Raw genomic sequence first — 22,718 nt, forward strand, 5'->3', positions numbered from 1 at the left:
ATCACTTGATATAAGAGACTAGACTTGGAAAGGTCCAGAAGGTGTGAGCCATTTACAGGACCAGCTGGCTCCTGTTGCATGGTCTTCTCTCCATCAATCTCTGGCTATGACTTTCTGGGGTGTCCCTTACGCCCAGCTGACTGATGAAGACTCAAGCCTGTTTACAAATGAGTCTGGCTGATAGGCCGTTATGACCTGACAGTGGACAGCTACAGCCCCCGCTCCCCAGCTGGGTGAACCTGGAGGACAATGGTGAAGAAAAATCCTCACAGTGGACAGAACTTCGAGCAGTGCATTTTGGCTGTTGACTATGTCCGGCATGAGAAATGGCCAGAAGTACGGACCTATGCTAATTCATGTGTCAGATAGGATTTCCTTCCTTTTCAAGGCTGAATAATATTCCATTGCATGTATATACCACATTTTGTTTATCCATTCATCTGTTGTTTCTATCCCTTGACTATTGTGAATAATGCTGCCATAAACATGGGTGTTCAAATATTTTTTTTGAGACTCTGCTTTCAATTCTTTTCGATATATACCCAGTAGCAGTGGAATTGCTGGATCTTTTTTGAGGGCCCACCGTACTATTTTCCATAGCAGCTGCACCATTTTACATTTCCACCAACAGTGAACAAGGGTTTCAATTTCTCCACATCCTCACCAACGTTTATTTTCTGTTTTTTTTTTAATAGTAGCCATCCTAATGTGTGAGGTGGCATCTCGTGGTTTTGATTTGCATTTTCCTAATAATAAGTGATGTTGAGCATCTTTTCATATGCTTGCTGGTCAGTTTGTGTATGTTCTTTTGAGAAGTGTCTTTTCAAGTTCTTTTCCATTTTTCAGTCAGGTTGTTTGTTTTATTGTTTTTATATTGTGGGAGTTCTTTAGACAGCTTGAATGTTAATCGCTTATCATAGAATCCAGGGATCTTTTTGATGAGACCTGTAGATCGGTATTTTTTAAAGCTCCTTCGCGTGTCATCTCTTAGGAAATGAGACAGTGTGTTTAAGTTAGTCCTCCTCAGGACAAATGGGTATATCATCCTACAGGAATAGAGCGTTGACATTCCCTACCTGGTTACTATATGTATCCATCAGTACTGTCCAGTCATGGTAACCCTGTTCTTCCAGGGTCACTGGACTCACAGTTCCCTGGGTCTATTCTTTCCTCCTTGCACAGATAGAAATGAGTTCATATTTATGCCTTATAAATAGAGGAAGAATAGAAGAAACAAAATTTCCATATATTAAAACTCTCCTACTTATAAAAAGCATCAAAATTATACATATCTATTCTCATCACCTTTCTTTATCTAAGAAAGGTAGTACAACTACCTTTTTGAAGACTTGATATTAACTATACTTTTGGGTAGCTTAGGGTCTCACAGCCTGTCCCAGATATTTCCCTTAAGCATAACGATCGTCATATTTTTTAGGGTGCTCAAATCGTTACAGCTTGGACAATGGCAGTCCATTTACTTAGCGTCTTTCTCTTTGTAACACTACCCCTGACATCCTTGAAAATATCCTTGCTTTCTGGCCTCAACGGGATGCTTGCAGACCCATCCTGATTTTTCTTGTATCAAGAAATGGAATCCACTACGCTCCTAGGACTCCTGGTTATTTTAATGGTAAATAATATGACATCAACATCTGGGCATTAGGGGTATACATGAGAGTTAGTAGCGGGGTACTGGACCTCACCTGGTAGAAAGAAGTGTTCTTTTAGGTACAGGTTTTTTGGTTTTTGTTTGTTTGTTTTGTTTTGTTTTTTGTTTTTGTTTTTTGCTGTGCGGGGCAGCTTGTAGGATCTTAATTCCCCAACCAAGGACTAACCGGGGCCTTCGGCAGTGAAAGTGTGGACTGCTAGTCACTGGACCGCCAGGGAAGTCCCCATTACAGGTTTATATTGATCTTTCCAATTTAACATATCGCTGCTGTGCCCTGCCTTCCTGACAGTCTGTAGCTACCATGATGCTGCCCTTACTATTATCCCCACCTGATAGCTGAACAAACTGAGACTTTGTAAGAGGTTATGTAACTTGCCTGAAATCACACTGCAAATAAGTGTAGAGCTGCCCGGCTCTATCAAATTTCAGAAACTGAGCTCCCACAGGGCCCAGCTTCCACCTCTGCCCGCTGTCAGAAATACATCGTTTACAAAGACTTTCCACCAAGTTGCCCCATTTAGAACTCCCAAGGCAGGGTCTTCCTAGTAGTCTTGGCTGGGGTGAGGAGAAGAGAAAACACTACAGCTTCTTCTTTCTTCACTGCAGGATTCGGGAGTGAGGATGACCAGGAGAGCCCTCCATGAGAAAGGCCTGAAAACAGAGCCCCTCAGGCGGCTCCTTCCCAGGAGGGGCCTCCGGACAAACGCCCGGCCCAGTTCTGCAGTGCCTCAGGACCCCAGAGCTCCCGTGGGAGGAAGCAAGGCCCCGAGGGCACCGAGGACGACCCCCCAGGGGAAGGGGAGGTGAGCCGACTCCCCAGGCAAGGCGAGGCCCTTAGGCTTCCCTTGGCCGCCCCAAGATCCAGCCACCCACCCGTGCCCCCCAAGGGTGCAGAGAGCTTCCCAGCTCCACAGCCACCGCAGGATCATCGGGGGCGAGCGGCCCCAGCCTGACCCGAACCTAAGGCCATAGCACCCATCTGGTTCGCCACCGACACCCGCTCAAAGCGGGCTCGATGACACCCCAAATGTGGGAAGGGCTTCGGGCACAATCGGACCACATCGAGCACCTGAGGACGCATCGCAGCCAGAGGGTCCGGAGTGCTGGGTGCGCGCCCGGCCTCCACCCGGGGAGGGGCTGCACGGGAAGTGCCCGGGCCTCCGCCAGCCTCCGGCCGAGGCCCGGGGAAGCAGCACAAGTGCAGAGACCCTGCGTCACATGCCCATCTCCCCACCCCTCCCTACTGCCTCCCCGAAGGCCCACGGATGCCCCGCTTGCGGGTGGGTTCCGTTGATCCCTGGAGGACCTGCAGCAAGACCTCCCAGCGAGGCCAGCCTCGCCAGTTCCCCGGGAGCCCACGGGGCCAGAGGCCTTCCCTCCCAGGCGCCCGCCTCGCCCACGTGGGGATGCGGAAGGTGGCCTAGGCTGGCTGGCGGGGAGCTCACGAAGCTTCTGGCACAACCCTGAGCCGCCCCCAACAGACCCCACCTGGAGAAGGCCCGGGGCGAGTGAGCCCTTTGAGCGGTTCCAACGGCCATCACCGAGTTCTTGCTTGCCCACTCCACTGCTGGGCCCGTTGTACTACGAAATAATCATGTCTCCCATTGGTTGAGGGCTTACTCCGTGCCAGGCTCTGTGATTTATGGGAATGACCTCATTCAATCCTCACCACATTCCCGTGCCATTGGGGTTCTCATTATCAGCATTTTACAGAAGGAGAAACTAAGTCTCAGAGAGGTTAACGGACCGGCCCAAAGTCACGCAGCCAGTATGTGGCAGAACCAGCGTTCAGACCCAGGTCTGCCTGCCTGACTCCACAGCCTGCCGCACGGCACTGCTTCTCCTGCCGGTACACAAGTGAAGGGTGCAGGTTTGACAGGACATCTGCTTATGAAGCATTCATTTTTCTCGTGGTAATTACATAAAACACTTTTTATACTAAAGTGAGCAGATACTCCCAGGAATGAAAGTGAATATTTGTGCCAAGATTGAAATGCAACTTGAGACGTCAGAGATATTCCATGCCAAGGTCAAGGCTTCAGGCTCAGCCCCTGACTCCCTGAACTGACCTCTTCTCAGACCTCTGCCTTTGGAGGGATGTTGACCAGGGAAGCTCTGCTGCAGGGCCAGCTTCTGTGTGGAACCTTCCTGGAAGCCAAGAAAGACGGCCTCTCCCCAGTTTGCCATCCCACTGAATTGCTTAGGAAGGTCATCGAGTTTCTCTGGGCTAAGGTTTCTAAATTCCCAACACATATCAATCTAGGATTGGGGATTGAAAAATTGGAATTCTTAGGAATTCCTGAAGTCATGTTATTCTGTATTTTTCATAACTTTCTATATTTTTTTAATAAATAAGAAATAAACGTTTAGTAGTAGTTACAAAGAACTGTAGGCTATAGCAAATATTCAAAACCAGGAAAATACCAGAGAACATTACTGGGTAGTATTTGGATAACGAAATGTTTAAACCTTCAGCAAGATCAACTACACTACACAGAACCATGTGTTGAAATTGCCAATTTAAGGACTTGTTTCTAAAACTTCTTACTTCTCAGAACATCATTCATAGGATTTGTATAAGCTATACAATACATGTAAACAGGTTAATATTTTAATCTGTGAGAATGACTCACTGTTAACAACAAGTAGGGCCACGAATACCTTTTTTTATTTGTTTGTTTGTGGCGGCTTGTGGGATCCTAGTTCCCCGACCAGGGATCGAACCCAGGCCCTCAGCAGTGAAAGTGTGGGGTCCTAATCACTGGACTGCCAGGGAATTCCCACGAATACGTTTTTTACATGGCAACAGCTACAAAAAAAAAGACTGATTAGTTGTGATCACTTATCTCCTATGTACTTCGGTCCCAAGTTCCAGAAATGTCTACCTTAACCTTGGACTCTGTGTCAGCCGTGCCCTGCTTTTTACTTGACATCAGTGGATTCCTTCAAACCAGGAATTCCTCGATGTTTATTGTTAAGCATTCGTTCTCACAGGAGAATTATAATAGTTTTTCCTGTTTTCCCAATTTCTCTTTTTTTTTTTTTGCGGTACACGGGCCTCTCACTGTTGTGGCCCCTCCCGTTGCGGAGCACAGGCTCCGGACGCGCAGGCTCAGCGGCCATGGCTCACGGGCCCAGCCGCTCCGCGGCATGTGGGATCTTCCCGGACCGGGGCACGAACCTGTGTCCCCTGCATCGGCAGGCGGACTCTCAACCACTGCGCCACCAGGGAAGCCCCCAATTTCTTGACTGATTGTTTTTGGGATTCAGAAAAACACAAATTTCAGGACTTCCCTGGTGGTCCCATGGTTGACTCCACAATTCCACTGCAAGGGATGCAGGTTTGATCCCTGGTCAGAGAAGTTTTGCATGCTGCGGGGTGTGGCCAAAAACAAAAACAAAAACACAAATTTCCTGAAAATGGTCGGGAAGGACTTCCTGCATCACAATACTCTTCTGAGCTGAGTAGGGTTGGCAAGGCAAATATGCTGCAGAAATAATTATCCTGTATAGCATAAAGCCCAGGCACTGAAGTTTCAAGGTTTCAGGAACCTCAGAGTCAGAAGATCCAATTATGGGTTCCAGCTCTGCCAGTTCCTGGTTGTGAGACCTTGGGCAAGTCACTTTACCTCTCTGAGCTTCAATCTAATGGATAGAATGATACCTGTGAAATAACATGCTTGCTTTGTGAGGCGGTACTGAAGAAGGGTTAAAAGTGTGGCTTTGGAGTCAGACAGTCGGAGGTTTGAATCCACTGCTTACTACCTCTTTGATCTGGGGCAAGGTCTAACCACTCTGAGCCCCATTTTTTCTCTTCTGTAAAACGGAAAAACTGATTGAACCCATTTCATAGGATTTTGGTGAGTTCAAATGAGATCACCTATAAAAACACTTAACACAGAGCGTGGTACATTGTGAATGCTTGATGCGTGTGGACCAGTATAGTTATTACCTGCTGTATCTACTACCTCACAGGGCAGTTGTGAGGATGAAAGGGAGGTTATATTGTGGAAGTGCTTTCTAAGCTGTGAAATGGTCATCCACACACTTCCCTTTCCTTCAGAGATGAGATGGCCAGAAGCTCTTGGCAGACATCAATGGTTTCTCCCAGTAAGGAGCCCAAGAATACCTACCTGTACCCACAGAAGGTAGCTGTGTTGAGGAGGCAGTGTCACCATGGTTACCTGGAAAAGAAGGTTTAGTTGCAATCAGGTAGGCAAACTCCAGCATCATCTGACTGTGGGCACACCTGGGGGAAAGCCAGTTTTCAGAAGGAAGCTTTGGAGAAAGGACAGTATTTAACAGAGCCTGCCCACCATAGGTTTGTTTAATAGGGATCAAGTCAAGAGAAGGTGGCGTGTAATAGAAGGTGGTGAGGGGCTGTTTGGCTGTTGTCTGAAGCCCTCTTATTGGCTGAACTTAGGAAACAATTCTATTAGCCGGAACCAGTGCATCCTGCTCCTGTCATGTGTGCACTTATGATGCTCATTCATTCTTAGACTGTGGACAAAACACGAATCAAAGGGCTCTCCAAAGATGATCTTGTGTAATCCTGACAGCAGCCCCATAAAGTAAATACTAGCATTACTCCCGTTCGGTAGCTGAGGGCTTGGAGTCTGGGAAAGTTAAGTCCATCGCCCAAAGTCACATAGCCTATATGTTGTGGAGTCAAGATTCAGACCAAGTCCAAACCCTTAGCCTCCGCCAGCCTTCCTCAACTCACCAGGTGCCAGATGCTGAGCTTGAACAGGGAAGAAGGAAACACAGACATATAGGATTTAGTGCCTCAAGTGGCCTCCTCTCTTGCCTTCTGTAACAACTCTCTCTCCCCATACTATGCCTACTTTTCTGGACACTGTTTCTTTGCTTCCAGGGATGTTTTTCTCTGCTTAGCCCTTAAGTCCAGGTTTTCTGGGCCCCATCCTTGGAAGCTTTTCTTTTGTACAGGACTGTGAGAGATCTTTATGTCCACAGCTTCAGCTGCCAGTCATCTCACCTATTTTTTATTTTCTAATTATTTTAAAAAAATTCTTTGGCTGCATCATGCAATTTGTGGGATCTTAGTTCCCCGACCAGGGATCGAACCTGGGCCCTCGGCAGTGAAAGCGCAGAGTCCTAACCACTGGACCGCCAGGGAATTCCCTGTCTCTCCTTCTAATCCAGACTGCCCCTCTGAGCACCAGCTCAATCCAGCCAACTGCCTCCTTGACTTCCCCTCTGACGTTCCAGCCTCCCAACCGAATTCATCCTCTCCCCCTTAACATGCCTCCTCCTTACCATGGCCTCCTAGTTTCAATACTGGTGTAGTGGTGAGGAACCCTAGAAGTCTTCCTAGATAAAGCCTCTTGAGTCAGTTCTTGGGGCTGGAGAGGGACTGTGGGGTGTATGCTTTGAGAGCTGCCATGGGTTTGGCGGTGAACTTGGAGGGTAGAATGCATCGTTTAATCAACTGTCTGCTAAGTGCCCAGCAGTGGGCCTGGTCTAATAGCAGGCGTGGAGGACACAATCATGAATGAAACAGACAGGATCCCTGGCTTCAGGGAGCTTTCAGGCCACTAGAGAAGACGGACCTCAAGCAATCCTCCCCAAATGCCAACTCTTACAAACTGTGACAAGTATCATGAAGGAAACGTTCAGGGTGCTATGAAAGAATGTGGTAAATCTATACTGGGTGGGGGGAGGGGGTCAAAGGCCATTTGGAGAAAGTGACAATTACTATATTCCTGAGAACTGAGTTGAGGGAAGAGAATTCCACATAGAAGCAACCGTAGGTACACGCACAAAGACCCAGAGGTGGACAAGAAGGCGGTGTGTTGGGAAAACTGAAAGGCAACTCGTGTCTGTGGCTCTGAGTATGCTGGGGCATGTGGGCAAGACAAGACTGGCCTGGTTGGCTGGGGAAGGTGGCAGGTGCCTTGTGGGCCATGGTAAGGAGCCTGGATTTTGTGGTTTAACTTTTTATTTGGAAATAATTTTGAAGTTACAGAGAAGTACGAAGGGCATCCCTGTGTCCTCTACTCCAAACTCATCTGTTAAACATTACTTGTTCTCCCTCTATATGTCGTATATACATGTGACTTGTATTCTGAACTATTTGAGAATAAGTTGCGTACATCTTGTTCCCTTACCCTTAAATACTTAGAATTTCCTGCCCCAGTGCAGTACAGTTATCCACTTCACTAAATTTAACATTGATGCAATATGGTACCTAATTTACCATTCACTTTGTCAATTGTCTCAATAATATCCTTGATGTAGTATTTTCCCCTCTAGTCCAGAATCCAGGCTAGAAATGATGTATTGCATTAAATTGTCATTTCTCTTTAGTCTCCTTTAATCTGGAATAGTTAGCCTTTGTCTTTTTTTTTTTTTTTTTTTTTTTTGCGGTACGCGGGCCTCTCACTGTTGTGGCCTCTCCCGTTGCGGAGCACAGGCTCCGGACGCGCAGGCTCAGCGGCCATGGCTCACGGGCCCAGCCGCTCTGCGGCATGTGGGATCTTCCCAGACCGGGGCACGAACCCACGTCCCCTGCATCGGCAGGCGCACTCTCAACCACTGCGCCACCAGGGAAGCCCAGCCTTTGTCTTTTATGACATTGACATGGTAGAAAAATGCCGTCTTCCCCTTTAACAGAACGTTCCTCATTTGAGCTTTGTCTACTGTTTCTTCATCATCGTATATGGGTTAAGAATTGCCGGCCGGAAGACTGCATAAATGTTGTCGTATCCTTCTCAGTGTGACAGCAAGAGGCACACAATGTCTGTCTACTCCTCCTTAGTGATTTTGTCTGATTTCTCCAATCTCTATTTAAAACTTTTCCCTCATAATTGATAAGCCGTCAGGGAGATACATTACAACCATGCAGCTACCCTATTCCATAGATTATTAAATAGATGAGATTGACTATCTCTTCATGGTTCTTGCCTGAATCAGATCAGTCTTTATTACGATGGTTACAAAATGATGACTTCAACTCCAGGACTCCCTCCACTTGACCTTCTTCTGCCTACTTATTTAATATTTATTATTAGTAAGGACTTGGAGATTTATATTATTTTCCAATAGCTTTATAGTTATTAACCTTACTTATTTTGGTGCTCAAATTGCTCCAGATTTGGGCAGTGGGAGCCCCTTAAAACTAGAAGCCTGGTTTTTATCCCCACTTCAGTGGAGTAGCATGATTCTGTTTGCACATATGACCACCTTTTATTGTGTGACAGTGTGTCGTAGGGGCACAGACATAGGGAGACCTGATGGGAAGCTCTTGTGTAGTTCAGGAGAGAAACGTGGCTTAGACTGGGGCGTTGACATATTGGATGGAGAGAATAGATGGACGTTGGAGGAACTTTGGTGGTAGAATCGGCAGGACTTAGCGGGTACAGGTGGGAGGGGAATGTGTGAGAGGTCAGAGAGGGAGAAGTCAGGAGTGACTGAAGTGGCTGCAGGGATGGTGGAGTCGTTTACTGACGTGGGAAAGACAAGCAGAGTGAGGGGGTCGGGTGGGATGGGTATTTTAGACAGTTGAGTTTGAGATGTCTTTGACATCTGAGTGAAGGAGTCAAGGAGACAATTGGATATATTGTTCTGGAGCTGATGAGAGAAGTCCAAACCAAAAGAAAATTTAGGACTGCCACAGATGGATGGTTTCTGAATGCACGGTCCTGAATGAAATGCTGTGAGAGGGAAGTGTAGAGGAGAGAGAGGGATCAGGGAGGGGAATCCTGAGGGAGTTCACTGTTTAGGGGTCTGGAGGTGCATGGCAGGAGATGGCAATGGATGGGTCTGTGGGGTCAGATCCCATGGAGCCTGGAATGTCAGGCCAAATCCTGAAGGCTCTGGGAAAGCATTGAAGGGTTCTGAGTAGGGAAGTGAGTGACAGGGAATGATTTGAGTTTTAGAAAGATCGTTCTGAGAGCCAAGCGGGGATGATTTGGAAGGTCATGACAGTAGCTAATGCTACGGTTCTTTCTAAAGTAAATTGGTTTCTCTTTTGCCACTGGAGCTTGCTCAGATGGCCACCTGCACCTGAATGCCCTCTCCTTGTCCATCTGGGCACAAAAAAAGATGATCCGAACATCTGCCCCAGCTGCTCTTATCAGTCCCAGGTAATGTGACAGCAAACCCCCATCTCCTTGCCTCATTTTGGCTGGAGGCTTTTTTTGGGGGGGGCGGGGGGTTTGAACCTTTTGAGCCAGGCAAAGTGTAGGTGTGCAGGGGATGGTCTCTGAGGTTTGTGAGAGTTTAGGGACCGTGATCCTCTGCCCCGGCCTGCTTTGAGTTTAGCGTGGTCTCTGTCCCCCGGGCAACTGCCCATTTAAACCTGTATGTCGTCTCCTCCCCACACCCACACATGCAGGGGGAGGTGGGTCACGTCTGGAAGAACATCTCAGTGCATCCTCTCCTTAGCAGGGGCGGTGCTGTGCAGGGGACCTGCAGTTCTGCCCAAAGGGTGTCAGCACCTGTTTGGATGGAGACACAAACAACCAAAAGTGGACATAAGAGGCCAGAGGGAGGGGCAGATGCTCTGGAAGCTCAGGAAAGGCAAGATTGTTTCTAGTTGGAGAAATCAGGAAAGGTCCCCTGAGAAGGTGGCATTTGAATCAGGCCTTGAGGGTAGAGGATTATTCAGTGGAAAAGAGGAAATAAAAAAAAATCAAAGTCCTGCGTCCTCATATTTTATTGACATTGTCAACACAGTCGTTATTGGTTGCATAAATATCCTATTAGGCAGATCCTCCATTGTTAGTTCTCCGACTGTTGGAATAATTCATACCAGGCCTTGTGACATTGGCTTGGGGCTTGGGGCTGGGCACTGGGGACAGAAGCAACTTGGGACCAAATGCAACTCAGGAATCAGTGCTTGAGCCCACCCGCTCATTCTTCCATTCAGCAAGACCCACCACATCCCAGGCCCTGAGGCTACGACGACGATGAGGAGGACATGGTTCCTGTTCTGAAGACCTCACGTCTGCTAGAAAGGGAGTCACAAGTGGAGAGAATTTATTGTAGGGCACGGGTACATGCTGCCGTAGAGGCACAGCGCATTCAAGAAGCGGTGCTGACACAGAGAAAGGGGCTGAAGGGAGCTGAGGCCTTGGGAGCAGATGAGTGTATCAGGCAGAGTGAGACAGCGAGAAGGAGGGGAGGTCTGAGGACACACGTCAGAGGACCAAGCTCACGTGGAACACAGCAACATACTTCTCTGTCCACAGGTTGGAAGGCACATCTCTCCTACTCTTAGGCTTCTGGGCATTCATTTTTTCTGTTTTCTATTTCAAATATTTCCTTTCCCATTTTGGGGGTGGGGGAGTGTTTTATACTCTCTTCCAAAATCTCAACTTGCATGCTTAATTCATTTCTTTTATTTTTCTCTTTTTGACACTAAAAGCATTTAATGCTATTAATTATGCCTCTGCAGATAGCTTTGACTGTATCCTTTTTTAAAAATTATTATTTTCTAAATAGGTTGCTTTTTATCCTTGATTTACTTCTTGTCCTAAGGGTAATTTGAGATGTTATGTTTTTCAATTTCTGAGTGGTGTGTTTTATGTTATTGTTAGTTCTACTGCCTTTTGATCCGAGACTGACTTCTAGAATTACCACTTTTCAAAATTTACCAAAATATTCTCTGTAGCTTAATATTTATTGAATTTTATCACTGTCCATGAAACTTGAAACAAAGGTACACTGTTTTCAGGGTCAAAATTTATATGTTCATATCTTTTATGTGCTTATTTATTTTTTGATTGTTTGGAAAACGTGTTAGAATACTTCCAATAAAACTGTTTCTCATGTTTCTTCTTGTATTATGAAATATTTGATTGCATGGATCTTTGTTGTTATTTAACACATAAGAATTAAACCCCTTCACTGTGAAGTATACCTTTTATTTTTCTTTAATTTTATTTTACTTTTTATTGAAGTATAGTTGATTTACAATGTTGTGGAAGTATACCTTTTAGAGAGTGAGGTTAAGAGCTCACATTCGGGAGTCAAGACAGCCTGGATTCACACCCCAGCTCCACCATCTCTCAGCTTAGATTCCTTATCTGCAAAATGGAGCTAATAATGGTATTTCCAAGTTTGGGTTTTTTAAGCACAAGCTGCCTCTACTCTTTGCTTGGCCCTGCAATTTTTTTTTAAAATGATATTTTCCTTGTCCCTTGTATACGTTGTTGGATTAAATGAGATGATGAATAGAAAGCATTTAGAATGCTGCTTGGCACAAGGTAAGTGCTCAATAAAGCCAGAATTCACTGCTACAATCACTGTTATGTTGCCTGGCTGACCATTCCTGGCATTCGAGGCCTCTGTTGTGGAGAAAAGGTCTCTAGGAACCTCTTTCTTTTTCTCCATCCAGTAAACATTTGGTAAACAGAATGCTTCTTCATGCAGAACTTTAGAAGACACTGTGGGGAATTCCTTGGCGGTCCAGTGTTTATGACTCCGCGCTTTCACTGCCAAGGGGCAAGTATTCAATCCCTGGTGGGGGAAACTAAGATCCTGCAAAAAAAAGCTGACAACTTCCCAGCATGCAAATGCAGTGACACACTTTGGCTTTAATGGTGGGATCACTGGGTGAGTGTCAGTGGCCTGCTGCCACTAATGTGGGGGTGGGGAGGGCAGGTAGGATGGGAGAAGAGGGGGAGGACCCAGCTTTCCCTGGATATTGTATTGAACACTACTGTCCAGCCCTCAGAGCCTCACATCCCTTCCACCAGTGCTGCGAGCCAGAACGCTGTAGGATTCCTGTCAATAGCTTCCACCTGCAACCTTCAGATGCTTGCCCTCAATGCTGGAGCCACTTTCCCCATGGGAACCTGCATGTCACCATGCCCTCCCTCCCCCAAGGGGGCTTATAGCCAAAGACTGGTGTGAAGTACAAAAGCCCAGCTCCTTGGCCTGAAGTAGGACAAACTCTAAGGTGTTATTTATATCCCAGAGCTGCTAACACACTTGTTAACCTGCCTACCTCACTCCCTTACTGGTTTTTCCTGGGAACACTTCCTTAATACATCACTTGTACTTTATTTATTTATTTATGTTGGCTGCGTTGGGTCTTCATTGCTGTGCGTGGGCTTTCTCTAGTTGCAGCGAGTGGGGGCCACTCTTCATTGCAGTGCGTGGGCTTCTCACTGTCGTGGCTTCTCTTGTTGCGGAGCATGGGCTCTAGGCACGGGCTTCAGTAGTTGCGGCACGTGGGTTCAGTAGTTGCGGCACACGGGCTCTAGGTGTGCGGGCTTCAGTAGTTGTGGAGCAAGGGCTCAGTAGTTGTGGCTCGCGGGCTCTAGAGCACAGGCTCAGTAGTTGTGGCACACGGGCTTAGTTGCTCCACAGCCTGTGGGATCTTCCCGGACCAGGGCTAGAACCCATGTCCCCTGAATTGGCAGGCAGATTCTTAACCACTGCGCCACCAGGGAAGTGGTTAAGAGGTTTTTGTTTTTTTTTTTTTTTTTTTTAGGAGTTTTAAATTTCAGTTATTGTACCTTTAATTTTTAAAAGTTCTATTTGATTCTTTTCAAGTCTGCTTGGTCATTTGGTGGCGTTATTATTTCCTGCTCCTTGGCAGGTATTTTAAGTCTATGTTTTATTTCTTTAAACATAATAATCAGAGGTATTTTATAATTTGGGTGTGATAATTCCAATATAGGAAATGTTTGCAGGTTGGTTTCTTCTTTTGGTTATTTCTCTGTATCCCTGGATATTTCTATCAGTATATTCTCCTTGAACACTGATTTGGGGGAATTTGTATTTGCTTCTGCCAGTGCCCAAACACAGGCCATCGACAGCCAATTTAAATTTATAGCTTGATGTTTTTGCTTTTGACCACACAAGTGAGGTGATTTGGAGCTACATATCCACCCTAGGGCTGGCTTGTCATCACAACTTCTCAGAAGTAGTTTCTTCTCCCAGCTCCTGGTTTACTCCTGTTCGATCATGGCAGGGGGTGTCTCTCAGTAAGCACTGGGCAGACGCAGGGCTTGAATTTCTGTTCTGTGAAGCCTGCTAAAGTTCATCTAGTTTGGCAAATGCTTTCAGGGTAAAAGCAGTTTGTGTTCAAGTTCCTCTGTGGGTTCACACTTTCAGCTAAATTTTAGTCTGATGATTCCTTCTTTGTTCTTCAGTACTTTTAAGAAAATTTATTATTATTATTATTCCACATTTTTATTGTTTTCAGTGAATAGATTGCTCTGAATAGCCTGCCATATTTACCAGAAAGCATTCTATGCTTTCAAGCTTCAAAAAATATTATTTATCTCTTATCTTCTCTCATTTCCTCTCTAGTTCTCTTTGTCTTGTGTACTTTAACCTGTTTTAAAGGTCTTTACTTTCATTTTAAAGGAGTTTTAAGAAAAGTCAGAGATAAAGTGCTTACAGACCACCATATTTAACCAGAAGTCTCCCATTAACGTCATTGTTATATCATTTTTACAAATAAACTAATAAAATTCTAGAGGCTGGACAGGATGGTTCTCTCTGGTCCTGTCACCTGATGGCTAAATTTCAACTTGGGGGAAGGAAATAGTTGTTCCACAAGATGAGCCCTTTACTAGAGAGTAGATACCCTTCCCTCCCTCTGTTTTATCAGCCTCAGTCTTCCTTGCTGGACTGACTGCACACACCACTGCTCGCACCACTCCTTCCCCCGCCCCTCACCATAATCAAGGTTTGGGGGAATAAAGATTGCCTCCGTGGTTTAGATTGAAAAGATTTCCCAAGTGATTCTGATATGACCTCATCATTAATTAGAGAATCACTGGGGTAGCTTACATAGGTGAGAGGAAGCTTTCTTGACTCTCAACTAAGTTAACTGAACCCTGTTATGTGCTCTGGTCACCCCTGTGTTTCTCTGATTGAAAAACTCCACCTGTAAATATTGATTTTCCCAAGACCCCAAGTCTGGTCCACCCCCGGCCTTTTCTATGTCAATTGATGGTGATTCCTTCCATTGTTGAGGCCACAATCCTTAGAGTGATTCTTCATTCCTGTCTTTATCTCATATCACATTTCCAATTTTGGGGGAAACCTTTTGGGCTCTACCTTCAAAATATATCCAGAATCTGACCACTTTTCACCACTTACACCACCACCACCCTGGTCCAAACTACCCTCATCTCTTAAACACTAGCATGCTTTTTTTTTTTAAATTTAAACCAAGCTGCTTTTATTTTATTTTAATGTCTATTTATTTATTTATTTATTTGGCTGCACAGGGTCTTAGTTGCAGCATGCAGGATCTTTAGTTGCGGCATGCAGGATCTAGTTCCCTGACCAGGGATGGAACCTAGCCCCCTGCATTGGGAGCATGGAGTCTTAACCACTGGACCACCAGGGAAGTCCCTTATTTTATTTTTGGCCATGCCGCTCAGCTCGTGGGAACTTATTTCCCCGACCAGAGATGAACCTGGGCCCTTGGCAGCCCGAGGAGTGTGGAGTCCTAACCACTGGACCACCAGGGAATTCCCTAACATGCATTATTGCAATTACCTTTTAGCAGACTTCCTTGCTTCCATCCTTGCATCTTCGATTGATTACCAACACAGCAGCCAGAAGGGTTATTTTAAATATGTCACATAATGTCACTCTTCTGCCAGAACCCTGCAATGGCTCCCTATTTCAAAGCAAAAGCCAAGCATACAAGACCCTGTAAGATCTGTACTCCCTGTCCCCTCAGTCGTTTCCCACCACTCTCCCTTCACTCACACGCTCCAGCCACAGTTTTCTCCTCGCCGTTTTTCAGTAATACCAGTCTGATGTTCCCTCTTGCCTTGGATACTCTCCCAGATAGCCCACTGGCAAACAGTCCTGCCTCCTTCAGTTCTTTGTTCCGATCTCACTTTTGCACTGGTGTCCAACCTGGCCACCTCGTTAATGATGCAACCTGCTCCATCTTACCTTGCTCTACTTTTTGGGTTTTTTTTTTGGGGGGGGGGTGTTATTCATCTTTTTATTGTTAAATTGTAAGAGTTCATTATTTATTACGACTCCAAGTCCCTTCAGATGTATGAGTTCCAAATATTTTCTCCCATTCTGTAAGTTGTCTTTTCATTTTTTTTTTTTTTTAATTTTTTTTTGGCTGTGCAGCACGTGGGATCTTAGTTCCCCGACCAGGGATCAAACCCGCACCTTCTGTGTTGGCAGCGCGGAGTCTTAACCACTAGACCGCCAGGGAAGTCCCCCCCTTGCTCTACTTTTTTTTTTTTTCCCCCACAGCCTTGTCCCATCTTCTAACACACTACGTAAGGTATGATCTCCCCTCGTTAGAATACAACCTCCAAGAAGGCAATAATCAGGTTTGCTCACTGAGCCCAAGCACCTAGACCAGTGTCTGGCACCCAGCAGGCGCTCAATAAATGTTCAATTTAGGGGCTTCCCTGGTGGCGCAGTGGTTGAGAGTCCGCCTGCAGATGCAGGGGACACGGGTTCGTGCCCCGGTCCGGGAGGATCCCACATGCCGCGGAGTGGCTGGGCCCGTGAGCCATGGCCGCTGAGCCTGTGCGTCCGGAGCCTGCGCTCCGCAAGGGGAGAGGCCACAACAGTGAGAGGCCCGCATAACACACACACACACAAAAATAAATAAATAAATAATAAATAAATGTTCAATTTAAACATTAAATGCTTGTATTCCTCGCAATACTACTACCACCGAGAAGTATAACTAACAATATCGGGTGGTTTTTGGTCTCCCACTACCTTCGCCCACACCTAGGAGAGCAGCTACTTCGAATTGGAAACACGGAACTTTCAGTTCACTAAAGCTCCTTCTCCACTCAGCCTCTCGAAAGTGTATGTCTCAGGCTCACGGTTTCCAACCTGGGCGAGGTCCCACTCCCCAGCCCCAGGGTCACACCAGTGATTGTACCCGACTCATCCAACCAACCAATCAAAAATCGCCGTCCTTTTTTTTCTCTTGCCCCAGTAAAAGACTTCACTTTCCGATTGGTTGTGCCAAGAGGGGCGGGACGAAGCAATTTTGGCTAGGGGCGGTCTTACTCTAGGTCGGTTGCCTAGGTCACCGCCCGGCTTTCCGGAAGCTGAGAAAAATGGGCGGAGCGAGGACACCCCGCCCTTATTTACGATCTGGCTTGGTATTGGTTCGCAGCTTGCGGGCCACGCCCCCAACCCGGCCTCGCGCCGCGCCCCAAGCGGTCCGCTGCTCCGGGCCGGGTTACAAGGAGATCCTGAAGGCTCCTCCCAGGGAAGGGGACCTCAAAGGCCAGGACACCTGAGCCCCGCCCCGAGTAATCGCCCCGGCCCCAAGTAGAGGTGCCTCTGCAGGAACCCCTAAGATCACATTCATTCATGCTACAGTGCGAGACCGTAGGTCTGGATCCAGGTCCAGTAAATTCCGAGAAACCTGGCCGGGGCCGGCACCTCTTCTAAACCGCTGTTAAAAGAGGTTTTGGATTCTAGAACACCTCCAAGGAGCCTTCCCCGACTGACAGGCCCTATTCTTCATGGAAGTCTCTGGGCTCCGGCTTCCTCAAGTGTAAATGAATAGTGCCCCGCTATGGCACTCACTTGCTGTTTGGCCTTAGACAAGTTATATCCTATTTCTAGGCCTGTTTCCTCATCTTGGCGTGAAGGGACTGGACTAGATGTTCCCCAGCGTTCCTTCCAGTATTCCTCCCTAGCTATGAAACAGCCCAGGTAACATGTATAAAAGTTCTTCATAAATATTTGACCCGTTATATAAATTGTAAGCAATTTACATCGCTATCTTCTCATCCTCCTTACTTTCTGTACCCAGCAGTTCCAGGAACGGAGGAAGAGTCTAGGGTGGCACCTAAAAATGAAATACGGACTGTCAACAGATACGGAAAAGGCTGACTGCCTGCCGCTCAGGAGATGATGCTGGAGAGGAGGTGGGATAATCTTTAACCCCCTCATTTTACGGAAGAAAAAACTTTGAGAAGAGCTGAGTCAGGCTGCTAATGGGAAGAACCAGGTTTCCTGACTTGACTCCATGATTGGTCCCTTTATACTTTACAGTGCTGGCAAAGAGAAGGCATAACTGTGTTAAAACAGGTTAAAAAAATTGTTCACAGAAATAAAAGCAGACAATGTAATCTGGAGCACTTCCCACTTTCATTTACTTAGGATTCCTCTCCTCCTGACATTTGGGGTGACTAACAAAGAAGAAACAGAGCAATAAAAAATAAAACAGAAGCAAGTTATTTCCCTCTTCTGCTTTTCCTCTGTCACCTTTGTCTCCTTGGAAGAGCTTCTCAACTTCTAATGTTCCAAACCCACCTTTGTAAGACTCTTCAGTGGTCACCCACCCACCTTCCAAAAAAAAAGGGAAAAAAAAGCCAACTAAAACCAAAACCAAAGTGGGCCATTTATACAAAATGTCCAGCCTAGGCAAATCTACAGAGACAGAAAGTACATTAGTGGTTGCCTAGAGTGGAGGGGGTGGGAGGTGGGAGGGGTGGGAGTGAAAGGGCAGGGGGGAGATTGGGAAGGGGGCGGACAAGAAGTGACTCCCGATAGATAGGATGTTTATTTGGGGAGTGATGAAAATGTTCTAAAATTATGGTGATGGTTGCACAACTCTGTGATTAGACTAAAATTCACAGAATTGTCCACTTTAAGTGAAGTATACAGTATGTGAATTCTACCTCAATTAAGCTGTTATAACAAAAGAGGCATACCAAAATGCAAAACTAAAACCAACCAACATGTGCCTTTGCTTCTTCCCTAGGTTCTGCGTGTTTAATCCTCTCACTCTTAGGGGATCTGGGCCATCTGGCCCTGCAGATGTTTCCTGAATCTCCAAATGTGTCACCTCCAGGGTTGCCTGCCTCCTGCTCTTGCCACCCCTTCACATTCTGCAAGGCTCCATGTAATAGAAGGAAGCATGCTAGTTCCCCTGACCGCCTGCTCACCCCCTCCTCTGCCACCTCATTTCTTGGCCACTCTGGATGGCGCTGGGATAAAGGAAGGAAGGACAGACAAGGCAGAATAGAGGTGAGTCTTGCAGGAGATTGGAGAAGTAAGAAACGATCTAGGGCAAAATGAGAAGAAACGAAAGGGAATGTTGGGAAGGAAAAGAATCAACTTCACTTTTTGTGTTTTCTTTTCACCCTCCTGGAATACTTCAAGGATAGCAGATAGCACCTGAGTCACTTTCCTTGGTCTAGGTTGTCTTCTTTCTAGAGTTCTGAAGGGAGCAGCAGACAGGCAGCTGTTACACATCTGCTTCCTGTCAGTCTTTCACATGAAAGCTCATCTTCTTAGAGAATTCCCCGCCCAGCCTCCCTCTCCAAAGCTGCAACAACTTCCCTGACCCTGATACTTCCTAGCCCCCTTCCCACTTTGTTATTTTGTTTTTCTGTCTTCCTTAGAATTTAACCTCTGTGAGGGCAGGACTTTTTTTTTTTACCTGTTTGAGTCCCTGGGTCTGGCCCAATGTCCTCCTCGGTCTCAGATTTTTTTTTTTCTTTTAAAAAATTGAGCTAAGGGAATTCCCTGGCAGTCCAGTGGTTAAGACTCCACGCTTCCAATGCAGGGGGCACGGGTTCAATCCCTGGTTGGGGAACTAAGATCCCACATGCCGTGATGCAGCCAAAAAAAAAGAAGAAAGAAAGAAAGAAAAAAAATTGAGTTAAAATACACACAACATAAAATTTACCATCTTAACCATTCTGAAATGTGCAGTTCTTTGGTATTAAATAGAGCCTCAGATGTTTGGAAGGAGCACAGTGCTAAGCTCAGAAGCCCTGCAATCAACGCACGTGGACTTAGCTCCTGGCCAGCCTGTTACTATGTGGCCTTAGGTGAGTTACTCAGGCATTAGAGCCTCGGCCTTCTCTCTGTGAAGAGGAGATACTCACCGTATTGACGCCATGGCCCTGGAGAAGCTGGAAGGCCATGGGTGTGAAGCATGGGGCAGTGCTTGGCTCAGAGGGAGCCTCAGTACACGTGAACCATTGTTGTTATTCTAGAGCTTGGAATTCAGAATCAGAATCAGGTTGGGTTTCACTCACAAGGTCACATGGATACAGCTTGGTCCTAGATGTAGCTTTAGCTGAATCCTGAGCAGAGCCTCCAGGTTGAGGGGTCTGTGAAGTGCTCCTGGCTTTCAGGACTGAGTAAGCCTCTGCCCTCTCTTCTCTGGGGCTGACTCTCCATTCCTCTGGGGCTTGGGGGAGCAGGGGGTGCTGCTTCCAGCCATGGGATTGGACTGAAACTTGGTATTTATTGCTTGTCTGGGGCACCTCCTTACGGCACCTATTTCCTTAGCCATTACCACGTGTCTGCTATGTGCCGGGCACTGTAATGGTTGCTAGGGCAGTGCAAAGATAGATCCAATTTGGACCCCATCCTCGAAGATCTTACAGTTCAACCAGGAGGATAAGACATGTGTGACTGCGCCATTTATCAGTTGATAATTATATATTGACTGCCTACCATGTGCAAGATGCTGTATAAGACACTGATTCAGGCACGGCCATAGAAATCCAGGGGAGGGAGAAATGATGGTGGTTTAGTCATACTCATCTAACCTAGTGCCTGGCTTCCAGAAATGCTGATGAGACGGATGGGGTTGGTTGGATGTTTGGTTGTCAGGGAAGGTTTCACAGAATAGGAGAACAAGCGGAGGACATTGCTGAATAGAATCTACTCACTGGAGAAGATACTGCAAAGATATGGTCCTCCGGTTCATCTGAGAGGCTGTGAGGCAATCTAGCTGGATGTGAGGGTTCCTGTAGAGCAAGTGGAAAATTCAAATGGAAATGGGGTCCAAGAAAGAAAAGGAAAAGCACGAAGGATGCTGGGAGCTTACTCTCTCTGTTGTCTTTACACAAAGGTCCCTCTGGGTTTACTTTCCATTTGAGTCCTTTTGACAGAAACCCAGGAGCCAAAACCTACTTCTCTATTCTAGGAAAAACATCAGTGCAAGCACAACAGCTGATCCTCAGGCTCAGAGACAGCGAGGATTCCGGAGTGGACGGGACTAGGGTGAACCGGGAAACACAGCCCTATCTAAAAGGGGGCAGCCACTGCTTGGTTCAAACTAAATGTTGGAGGCAAGAACCTGGGCCTACTGTTTCCAGCTCTTTTGATGGATCGAAAGCTGGAAACCTGTTTGGTTTTTTCTTTAATGGAACCTCCCAATGTTAAATATCAACTCAAATTTTGTTAATTTTATTTCGTTTTTGGCCGTGCCACACGGCACATGGGATCCTAGTTCCCTGGCCAGGGATGGAACCTGTGCCCCCTGCATTGGAAGCACGGAGTCTTAACTACTGGACCGCCAGGGAAGTCCCAACTTGAATTTTGAAAAGAAACTCTGCGACCATTGAAACACATTTTCCAACTGTAGGGAACCAAGAGAGATCAGGTTAGAAAGATGGGCTGAAGTGACGTTTCAGATGGCCTTGAATGACATGCTTACAGAGGTCTGACTTGAGTCTATAGACAACTTCAGTTTAATAGACTAAAAGGGTTGTTTGAGCAGGGGAGTGGCTTGATGCAAGGGTTTGGGAGCAACTGGAGTAAAGTGGGGAGGTGTGGCATATGAAATAACAGGGGAAGCAGTCAGGATTGAAGGTTACTGCAACAACGCAGGTTTGCAACAATGAAAGCTGAAAGATGGTGGCAGTGGGACTGGAAAGATAGGTTGGGGAAAAAAAAAAGACAAAGACTAACAAGATGATCAGGAAAAGATGGGGGAAGCAGAGGGGGTGCAGGAGAAAAGATAACTGGGAGTTCCAACTCAACTTAGAATGAACCAGCTCTCTTGCAAAGAGAAAAGGCCAACCAGCTTGGTTTCAGGCCTGCTGACTCGAAAGAAGTTAGCCTGATGCTAGCCCACCACCCGAATGCTGAGCCGGTAATGAGTCCGCGGGCCAGAGCACCGCGGCGCGGTCCTGGCTCCGCTCCTGGCCCCCTGAGGGCCTGGGACAAGCCCGTTTATAAATTGACTTTATAAATCAGTCGCCTACAAAATGGGGGTGAGGCCGCCGGCTTCTGAGGGCGGTTGTGGGCGTTAAGCAGGAGGCGGACGGGGCCGCACTTGGGAGCGGGGAGGAACGAGCGAGCGCATTCTTACCCCGGGCTCTGGAACGTTCGAGGTCTCGGGGAGGGGCCGGCGAGGGCCCCGGCGGGCGACCGGGCTGCTGGCCCTTCCAGGAGAAACGGCCGCCCGCCCCGCGCCTCCCCGGACCAGCCTGCGGCGGAGAGACCACAAGTCTCCGGGGCGGCCAAGTTCAGGGGCACCACCCCCCACTCCCCGCACCCCGGCGGGCCCCTGGTCTGCGCGGGCCGGCCCTCCGTTCCCCAGCTCAGTCCCCCCTTTCTGGAGCCCTGCCCCTCCTCCCGTCCCCAGCTCATCCTCCCCGCGGGGAGGCCCAGGCCAAGGCGGGGTCCGAGCGCCGCAGCCCGCAGCCAGCCCGCCCGATTCCCGAGTCCCGACACAGCCGGAAGCGCCTTTTCCTCCCGCCCCCAGCGCGGCCTCTCTAGGAACCCGGGGTGCGGGCTTCTCAGTGGGAATAACCCCTTCGGCCCCGGCAAGTGAAATCGGCTTCTGGAGGAATGGGTACACTTGCTCCCTGAGAAGGGCTGAGTTGCCTGGTGCTCACTCTGGGGGACGTTTTGATGATTCTGGTGCCTAGATCAGGAGGGCGAAGCCCAACTGCCTCGGTTTCTATCCCAGCTCGGCTGAGGTCATTTCACCTCTCTGAGCCTTGGCTTTCTTATCTGCAAACATAACCAAGCTAGCTCAAAGGCTTGCTGTAAGGATTCAATGAATTAATACATGTAAGCACTTAAAAGTGTGCTTGACACATAATAAGTGCTCGATAAATGCTAGCCAACGTCATTATTATTACTGTTATTACTGCTGTCTTTTTAAAAAGGTCTGTCGGTAGAGGGTCAGTTTTGTGACACAAGAATAAGGAACACGGTAGAGACAATAGTAAGGGCTGCTATTGATTGAGGACCTTCTTGCTAGGTTACTTACAGACCTTATCTCTATGGCCTTAGGGCAATTCTGTGAAGAGAGTATTATTCTTTGTCCCATTTTATAGGTAACTGAGTG

At 47.2% G+C, this 22,718-nt stretch overlaps 1 long non-coding RNA gene across 2 annotated transcripts; it reads right to left on the reverse strand.

The window, feature by feature from the left end:
* Positions 1-17,744: 17,744 nt before the first annotated feature.
* On the reverse strand, positions 17,745-22,288 carry LOC308629673. Of its 2 annotated transcripts, none has more exons than XR_014017697.1 (4): positions 21,732-22,288; positions 20,305-20,382; positions 19,059-19,214; positions 17,745-17,959 (listed from the first exon to the last, which is right to left on the reverse strand). It is a non-coding gene; the product is annotated as an uncharacterized lncRNA (long non-coding RNA). The 2 variants fall into 2 exon arrangements; XR_014017698.1 differs by lacking the exon at positions 17,745-17,959 and adding an exon at positions 17,983-18,836.
* Between the last annotated feature and the right edge of the window lie 430 nt (positions 22,289-22,718).

The sequence above is a fragment of the Mesoplodon bidens genome (genome assembly GCF_964165515.1).
Source record: "Mesoplodon bidens genome assembly, chromosome: 15".
Lineage (NCBI taxonomy): Eukaryota > Metazoa > Chordata > Mammalia > Artiodactyla > Ziphiidae > Mesoplodon > Mesoplodon bidens.